Source organism: Stegostoma tigrinum, chromosome 28, assembly GCF_030684315.1.
Source record: "Stegostoma tigrinum isolate sSteTig4 chromosome 28, sSteTig4.hap1, whole genome shotgun sequence".
NCBI lineage: Eukaryota > Metazoa > Chordata > Chondrichthyes > Orectolobiformes > Stegostomatidae > Stegostoma > Stegostoma tigrinum.
In genome coordinates this window covers 20,766,798-20,776,871 of record NC_081381.1, presented here as the reverse complement: position 1 = coordinate 20,776,871, position 10,074 = coordinate 20,766,798, and the positions used below count along the sequence as shown (strand labels likewise).

The following is a 10,074-nucleotide window of genomic DNA, read 5'->3' as shown; positions in this document are numbered from 1 at the left end:
CCATGGGATGACTATGATGAGGGTCATCAATTATATTGAACAAATGAAGAAACTGAGACTGTTCTCTTTATATGAAAGAAAGTTAAGGGTAGATTTAATGGAGATGTTCATAGTTATGAAAGGCTTTGCTGGTGTGAAACTGTTTCAGCTGGAAGGAGAGTTGGTCATGAATGTTTAGCTAATTGACAAACGAATCAGACGAGAGATTAAAATTTGTTTGACCCAATGTGTTCCTGCAATCTTGCATTCACTGCTAGAAGCAAATCCAGCAGAAACTTCCGAAGGGAATTTATGAGCAATTGAAGTGAAAAAAATTGAAATGTTATGGGACTAATTAGATGAATCTTTCACAGCCAAGATGGCTAAATGGGTTTTATTTCTGCTGTGTGTTTCCATAACTCTGTCAATAACACCGAATTTCTTGTGAGTTCCACCACCTCCCACAGCAATCCTTACAGAAGCCCAAATGACTGGTCGAAAATGTTGAGTCCCCAAAACATAAAAATATGGCACTTCCCATATGTCTCACTCTCTCTTTACTGAATTTCAGATGCTTTTAACCAAACTTGATATCATCCTAAGCTAATTTAACTCCTCCACTACCTTACTGATTTTAGCCTTGATTTTGCCTTGCATTACAGCCTTGGCTGTTCACTTGGGATGATAAGGTTAATTAATTCTCAGGAAACATGCCACTGAGCCTAGTTATTCTCCAGTCTACCATTTTATTTCAATCTTTACTTATTGATGTTTTATGGAGGGCCACAAAGTGAATCTCACCCTGACTTGTCTGAGGAATGTTACAAATCCAAGTAACAGAACACAGATTCATTGCCCCAGCTATCACATGCTGAATTCTCAATCTCAATCATGCTCCTAATGAAGAATATATTTTCAAAGGCATTGAAAGCTATATGGAGAAAACAGATATAGACTACTAAGTGGGATGATCATCCATGATCATACTGAATGGTGCAGCAAGCTTGAACAGCCAAAAAAGCATACTCCTGTTCTTATTTTCTATATGTCTGTTATTAAGATAGGCATAAAGATTCTACGCCTCATGAAATTGCATCAGTATGTAGTTCCATTTACTTTCAGTATGGAATCTAAGATATCTCTGGTTCAATAATATTCAAGATAATAAAATGTGAGTCTGGATGAACATAGCAGGCCCAGCAGCATCTCAGGAGCACAGAAGCTGACGTTTCGGGCCTAGACCCTTCATCAGAGAGGGGGATGGGGTGAGGGTTCTGGAATAAATAGGGAGAGAGGGGGATGGGGTGAGGGTTCTGGAATAAATTGGGAGAGGGGGGATGGGGTGAGGGTTCTGGTGTGTCTCAATTAGTAGAAAGGCATAAAGAAAGCACACTGAAGCAAACAAGCCATGTCTCACATATAAGAAAGAGGGCACACGTTCGCCTTCCTTTTGTTATGAATAAAGGGAAGACCAGCATAGTCCCATGCTCTCATTAGAGAGAGAGATGTCCAGTGGTGTGCTTAACCTAAGAGTCATCATGTCTTAGGCCAGGCGCAAGGTTGAGAAGGTAGGGCTTTCATGATGACTTCAATTGCTATGGGAACAGAACCCATGCTTTTGGCATCAATCTACTTTGCAAACCAGGTGCCCAGCCAACTGAGCTAACTGATCAATATCTGCTCTCTTTTAACAGTGCCCCACCTGATGTCTTCTTTGCTTGAATGTTGTGTTGTTTTTAGGGCTTGTTTCTCTGAATTGCATGGACATTTCCAGTTTATTGTTGTTGCCTCCACAGGGTCCCATCAAAGCCTTGGCTCTGGGAAATGCTTCTCCATGCCACTGGCAGTTCCTACACCTCCCTCCACAATAACCTTTCATCCTTGCCCCTTCCTGGGGCACACCTCCCAGTGTTATCTCTTCACTGGCTGCGCTTGCCTCGGCACTGCCTCCCTCTGCCCTTACCCTGGCCTCCTTTACTCTGTTCTTCCTATCGGCCACACTCTTAATCCTTGACGCTGCTCTCTCCTCCTGGCTGCAGTTCTTAATTCATACTGAATGGCTTCATTACAGGTGAAGGGGTCAGAAGTTGTTTGCTTGGTGCAGGCAATGCTAAAACTGAGTAGTTCCCTGAAAAGCTTGACTTCTACCATTAGGTGGAGACTGGTCAATCCAAAAATAGGGGAATTTTTTTTGAGTAGGCACAGGTCTTGTCATGTTTGGTGCAGTGATTCCCACTGAGTGCCACTTCCTCACTGTATCTTACCAAACACATGCTATTAATTGGCCTTTCAGCCCTCATAGCCAGCAATATCCGATTTCTATTCCCATATTACCATGTTCTGCAGCAACTATTCACCAGAGATCCCAGCATTGACTGGCCTTCCAGGTGCTGGTACCATCTTAAAAAGCCCATTGTGCACCTGGACAAGCAAAGTCAATCCGGAGCCATCCTGCACAGGTCACACCTGACAGGGGGATACGAGTGCCTTGCTTTGCGGACCTGGTCCTGGAGGTCCTGATGGCCAGAGGCTGGATTTCCACTTCTCCAAGACCACTCACGAAGGCCATGACACCAGATCAAGCCCAGCCTGGTACAAGGCTGTTGCTCAGATAGAAGTAGTCTCAGCCATCTGGAGGAATCTCCCCAGTATAAGAAGGAGGTCAATGGTCTTCTTCAGTCTGCCAAGGTAAGTGTCAACATCTTCTCTCCGATATCGCACACTCATGCTATCTCTGATTCCACACCCACTTTCCATGAAGCTCCACCATTCTCACTACTGCCAGCAACATTTTCCCTACTCACCCTTACCCACCCCAGCTCCCGATACCACTAACCTTGCATGCCATTTACACTGCCTACTCACTCTGGAAGCCTCCCCAGATGTATTGACAGTAATAGCCAAGCCACCCACAATCATCTCCCATAAAGACTGCCTCTCTCTCATTCCATAAGCAAAGCAACCCACAGATGGGGTAGAAAGAGTCAAGGTACATGATGTGTAGCACATCAATCAGTTCCTCGTCCCTTTTGAGCAAAGGATCCTGACTCTGACTCCCCGAGCAGGGACAGGACAAATCAAGGGCTGCTTTTGATTTACTGGGCTGGGATTCCCTGAGCAAAGGCCATTCCCCTTGATGACTGAAGCCCGCAGGCAATGCTGGCAAACCTCAATCCTCTGTGTTAGCGCTAAATGGCAAGGCAAGACAAGAGTAATATGACCCTAATCTCTGGCTGAAGGGCTGAAGCACAAAAATATAAGGCAAGTCAATCCAAAGCAATGGTGACATGAATATCTGGGTCAGCTCAGAGTGAATGAGGGCTATGATACTAAGTGAAGAGCCCGGAGATGTAGTTGGTCCAGTCCATAAGCTGGGCGCACATCCCTGATCACACAGTACCCTTGCTGCAACATTACAGTGAGAGTTACCAGCCCAGCCTTGAGGTGTAGCAATAAAGTAGTCACAGCTAGAATGCTATGTGCCGTTCTAGAATCCACATTATAGGACAGATGTTATTGCGCTGAAGAAGGTACAGAAGAGATTTGCCAGGATGTTTTCTAGGTAAGTGATGTTCAGTTATGAAAAGAGATGGGATAGGCTGGGGTTATTTTATTTGGAGCTGAAGAGACTGAGGTGATTGAGCTGTATAAAGTTATGAGGGCATTAACAGAGTAAATGGGAAGATATTCTTCCCTTCAGTGGAGGTCTAAATGACCAGAGGGCATGGATTTAAAGTAAGGGGCAGAATGCTTGGGGGGATTTGAGGACAAGCTCTTTCACCCAAAGGATTGTAGAATACTTGTACTCACTACCTGTAAAAGTGGGTGGAGGCAGAAATCCACAGAACGTTTAGGTAGTATTTAGGAGTACACTTGTGATGCCAAGGTTTACAAGGTTTTGGATCAAGTGCTGGAAAATGACATTAGAACACTTAGATGGTTGCTTTTTCACTGATGTAGACCTGATGGGCTGAAAAATAATTTTTTATTTGCCACTGTCCCCTGTTACTCTATGACTCTAAGTCTAAGGGGATCTGAGATCAGCCAACAGCATTCCTGAAGGTTGGCACATATTGGATGGCCATGTCCTTGGCCAGTGCACATGCAGAATACCCAAGATGTTACATAGAACATAGAACAGTACAGCACAGTACAGGCCCTTTGGCCCAAGATATTGTGCCAACCTATTATCCTACTCTAATATCAAACTACCTGCATACCCTCATGTTATTGTCATCCATGTGCCTATCCACCAGTTGCCCTGTGTCTAAAAGGGAAGTATTTTGGAGCAAGTGGCAAGTTGAACCCACCACAACCTGCTCTGAATTCCAAAGCGAAGGTTTCCTGATGGCTTGTTTGTATAACATGTATAGGTTAATGGGCAATCCGATCAAGCTAATGAAGAGTAAATGTTATCAGTGGAGCCTGCTGACGTGAGGGGCATGTGCCTGCAGAGTTGTAGGAATGTTTTCTTCCCACCAACTTTTCCATGTCATGTAAATCACTTTTAAAGGTTGCTGTTCACCAGTTAAAGAACAGACTCGCCTGTATCTGTTACCTCAGTACGATCTTACTGTGGTGATACCATTAGCAGCCCCCCATGTGATAAAGCTTTATAGATGTCCAATGTGACAACAGGCACATTCAAAGCAGACAGCAGCACAAGACAAACCTAAACTGCAACGTACACTTAGGCTTAGACAATGTTGTGAATGAGTAATCGCCAAGAAAAGTGAGCCTGATGGGTAGTGTATTGCAGGACGTCCACAGCAGCAGTACACCTCAATGACTCCCAGTCCAGACCCCAGAAGGCGGTAAGCAAATGGTAGTTGAAGAGATACTGTTTGGTTATTACACACAAGTACATTAACTCGCAGTCTTGCTCAACTGCTGAGCATAGTCATCCTTAACGATGGATAAATCCCAAACGCATACCTGAGCATTTGCTCATGAAGCTGGCCTAGATGTCTTAATGGATGAGTTGTCAACAACAGTTTATTTGATGCTATAACACCTCAGACCATGCTTTTAAATTTGAACAGGTTAATGGCACCAGACACATTGCTGTTGTAATTATTGTCCAACTTGGAATAGACAGAAAAATAACAAAATACTATTAGACTTAATTAGAGCTGTCTACAACTATTTCATTCTAAGGTATAACAGTGTTATCACCTGCACCCAGTTTATTCCATACAATCAGGGGCCATGGAGAGTCTCGGTTCTTTAATGAATGATATCTCTCATTTACCAGACCACTGGAAGGCTGGGACCCTATGAGATGAGCTTATACAAGACCACATTCTAGTTGGAATCCTGATTGAGACTCTATCAGATCTCCTACAGTCAAGAGAGGATCACATGTTGTCCAGGCCTGTTCAAGTAGCCAGGCAACTTGAAATTTACACACAGAGCAGGTTTTTTCTCCAGAGAGACAGAGACTTTCCCTGGGCACCAGAGCTGAGTCTGTTCAGTTTGCCATTGTGTGAATTGCTGCCAGCCAGAACATTTGGAATACAAAAGGAACAGTCACTGCAATTGCTCATTGTTCTGGTAGGAAGTGTTAGCCTTGTCACTAATGCAGAGTGCTATACCTGTACCAAAAAGTAATCACTTCCAAATTGTCTGCACTGGCAGCAGCACAGTCCAACTGTGGGACAGAATAACAAAAATAAATTGCAATATCCTATCCCTGCCTAAGAAGTAGATGTTAATGAAGACCAAGTTTTTGTTTTCTGGAGGAAGTTATAGAACCTCAGGATGGTTTTTGAGACTTGACGTTTTGTTAATGGCAAGGAGACTTGTTTTAAATTAGAGACTGTAGCCAGTGTGTCTGTTCTTTCTGATACTGAACATTTTTCAACCCTGTATAATCCAATTGCAAGGTATGGGAGGTACTTCAATGGAAGTTAAAGCTTTGTGTGACACTTGCACTGTAATTGCTGCGAACTTAATAATATTCTATGTGACAGTTCTAATCAACAGTATTCCTTCCTGAATAAAGATGTTTACCTCAGCCTGAACCTTCTTTATTTCTGCAGTAGCATATGACTACATCTTCGGGCAAAGTCAAACAGAGATGTGGCAGGGGACAGAAAGAATTTGAAAAGTTCGATGAGTTGAATGTTTTAAAGGTAATGTTCATGGTTAAATGAAAATAATTCAGTGGGATAGAACAAAGTGTAAAAAAGTGGATAATTCCTTTGCTGCTAATGAATAGCACACGTAGTATACAAACAGCAGAGAAATGCCTGCTGACCTGAGGGCCATATGGAACTAGGACTGAGGTTGCGTGAATCTAGAAGTGTTCTCCCCTACCACTTATGGAAATAATGTAACCACTTTATAAAGGTTGTTGTTCACCAGTGTGAGACCTCCGTCCACATCCTCAGTATGATCTCACAAAAAAAACACATGATCTAGCAAAAGCTGCAACTCAAATTAATATAGTCATAAAAATAGCAAACCCAGCACTAGGATTCAATTCTAAAGAGAAGAATTGAAAGTAGAGAATGGTTAGACTAGACTATAATTCTGATTGCATATTATACAAAGGTATGAAGGCACTTGAAGAATAACAAAACTATTCATAAGGATGACACCAGAAAGGCAAGATTATTATTGAGATGGACATGCCAATGTTGGAGTGGGGTGGGTAAAGTCAGAAGTCACACGGCACCAGGTTATAATCTAAAAGGTTTATTTAAAATCACAGGCTTTTGGAGAGCTGCTCCTTCATCAGGTGAAGTCCAGACTTCCCCTAACAAAGAGCAGCGCTCTGAAAGCTTGAGATTTCAAATAAATTTGTTGGATTATAACCTGGTGCTGTGTGACCTCTGATTTTGAAGATTGTTATTGTCAGGAAAGGTTGAACAATCCAACTATGATATTTTGATATCATAGATATATAGACAATGTTTCAACCTGTAGGAAAGAGCACAACTACAGGCCAGCACTTTGGTATAGTTTGCAAGAAATCAAATTAGAAATTAAAAATAAACTTCTTCACCTAGAAGGTTCTGGGAATGTGGAATTGGCTAGAATGGGAATGTTGAGGCAAATAACGTAAGTACACTTAAGTGGAGGCTAGATAAGAATATGAGGGAGAAGGGAATTCAGGGTTACACGAACAGAGTTAGACAAGAAAGGATAGTATGAGGCTCAAGTGCAACAGAAATATGAGCATGTCTAGGTGGGGCTGAATGGCCTGTTATTGTGCCTTAGGTTGTATGTAATTCGATGTCACATAAGTAATATTTATCACAAATATTCAGCCAATTTTCTTCTCCCTTCTTTCTCTGGTTGTTCAAGTGTGTGTGTATGTTTTGATGTTAAGTGACAACTTTTATAGAGCTGTTTATAATATTCAACATAGAAACAGGCAATTTGCACCTAACTAGTCCATATCTTGTTTATGTTCCCACAAAGGACCAGCTCTGGCCTCACCTTATCTAAAATCATCAGCATATCCTTCTATTTCTTATCCCCTCATATGTTTACATACCTTAACCTTGAATCATCTGTGATAAACACCTCAACTGACTCATGCGGCAGCAAGTTAACACCTATTAACTACTCTCTCAATGAATTTTAGTGATTTTCTTGTATTTATGATCATCATTTGACTGTGATGCATTCCACAGTTGAATAAACAGCTATGGCACGCCCATAAAACTTTGATATAAACGATAAGTCAACTAGGCAAGGTGACTGAGGGCAAGTTGTGCATGCACAAACAATTTTCAGGAAAGATGGAGAGAAAATTGGAACCACAGAACAAATCAGCAAAATGGATGGAAAACGCTTCCAGATGATCTTTAAACTACTGTTACTGTGAGTATTGTACATTGGTACATCTCTAAATGTACTGTTAATTGGCTTTTGTTTCCTTATGTGTTTCCTCACAGATTATTTATGCTTACACAACTCTTCAAACACCCATGACTAGTGAAAAAGTAAACAGAACAAAAAGTACTTTCAAAATTGCTCATTGACCTCTGAACCCTTTAAGTGCGGAGTTTCCTGAGCAAAGTTTTGTTAGAAATATACATCTTTTTTACGTAACGCCTGTAAAATAATTTCCTTTGCGTCTTTCATTTATTTTAAACAGACTAAAGAGAATGTCAAAACATGGCCAGAGTGATGACATGAAAGTCTTTTAACTAATTAGCTGTATGTTTGCCACTGTGATTTCTAGGCCAATACTTATCCTCCAACCATTGACAGTGTCACATTGTCATTTGTGAGGTCTTGCTCTGTTCAAATGCGTTGCCCTACATTACGACAGTGATCACATTTCAAATGCATATTATTCATTTATGAAGAGTTTTTGGGGCATCCCAATGTTCTGAAAGGTGCTACAAGAATGCAAGTTCTACCTTTCCATCAAGGCATGTAAATAGTTCTGAAGAATTTAAGACGTACGTAGCTTTATGCTTCACCTGCTTGGTCTCAGATTTTCATTAATCCAGGTTTTCATCCCCTTAGTGTCTGTCCCCGCCCAAATTCTCTCTAGCTTCCTGTTTAATTTGCTGCCACCATCTGTCAGTATAGATCTCCTACGCAATCTGCTCCACATAGTCATCACTAATTTTGGTCAGTCAAATCTCCTGTTTCCCTGTGTTTTCAAACATCTCTTATTTTATGACAAGAATGGAGATTCTGTTCCCTGATTCTGCTGGATTTTCAATCTTGATCACCTTGCGCTGGGCATAGAGTGTGCTCTGAGTGCCTGCCATGAGGAGGTAATATTTCTGAGACAGAATCAGGTTTCAAAATTTTCCGTGAGCATTGCAAATACCGCTTATCTTTCGAGTAGAGAATTCAAGTCAGGTTCATGTAATCAATCTCCATTTGTTTGTGAGGGGTTTAAATACTGGGAGCAGCCAAAATATGTGAAGTACCTTAATAACTTCTTTACCCAGATAGTGCTAAGAATGTGGAATTTTGTAACAGAAGGAATATTTACTGCAATTCGCAAAGATTCTTTTGAGGGGAAGGCAAATAATCACAGGAAGACGAAAGGAATGGAAGGACATATTGATAAAGAGAGCTGTAGTAAATAGGCCAAATAAAATTGCATGATCAGCCATGATCATACTGAATGGTGTTGCAGGCTCAATAGGTTGAATTGCCTACTCTGCACCTATTTTCTATGTTTCTATGATGGCTCAGGTGGGGCATGAACACTAGTTTTGACCAACTTGACTAACTGGTCTATATCACTGCTGTGGATTCTTTGTAGATTTAGCAGTGAGTTGGAGACAAACAGACAACCATTGGGCCACAGCTGAATTCATCAGACTCATTTCGAGAAGTCCACCAGTCACGTCATCCAACCATCATCATTAATAAAGGATTGAGCTGCTTCTGGAGGATTGACAGGCAACAGGACCTCAATTAAATATTAATAATGAAGTCTGATGGTCAAGTTCAGGCAGTCGCACACCTTCAGGTTGATTCACATGACGTCAGCATATAAAAGGTTGTAGAACCATAAATGGATCTTTGCCAAATTTGTGCCCCAACATGTCAGTCCTGGACACAGCACTAGTTAGATAAAGTGTAACATTCCTCCCATTCACTGTGTTTTGTTTGCCTCAACAGTAGTACTCTGGCCCCCAGTTCAGAAACTTTGTGCGTTCATGCCTCACTCCATGATGTGCAGTGTATAATCCAGACTGTAGTACTAAATTAGAAGTGATGCCTTTCTAATGAGATGTTAACTCAAGACTCCATCTGCAAGGTGTGCAGAAAATGCCTTGACACTATTTTGAAGTGGAAAGAAGCTCTCCCCGGTATTCAGCTAACATTAGTCCAAGAACTAATATCACTGAAACAGATTATCTGGTCATTTATTTCATTATTGAATTTTGCAGCCTGCAATATGCCTGCCATGTTTCTTGCATTACAACAGTGACCACACTTCACTATGAAGATTTTTGGGACATCCTAGGGCTACAAAAGGCTCTAAACAAATGTGATTTGTCACATACAGAGCACAGATTTTTAGCCAAACAGTCTGCAAGTCACCAAGTGTAGACTGGAAGACCATTTTGTAAAGTGCCTGCACTCTGTATGTAACAAACAACAACA

General features: G+C 41.5%; 1 protein-coding gene across 1 annotated transcript in view; it reads left to right on the top strand.

The window, feature by feature from the left end:
- Nucleotides 1–7,698: 7,698 nt before the first annotated feature.
- ttc34 (tetratricopeptide repeat domain 34) overlaps nt 7,699–10,074 on the top strand; it is a 225,771-nt gene continuing 223,395 nt past the window's right edge. Inside the window, exon 1 of the mRNA XM_048561892.2 lies at nt 7,699–7,812. The gene's annotated coding sequence lies outside the window, so the exon portion shown is untranslated. The remainder of the gene's footprint in view (nt 7,813–10,074) is intronic.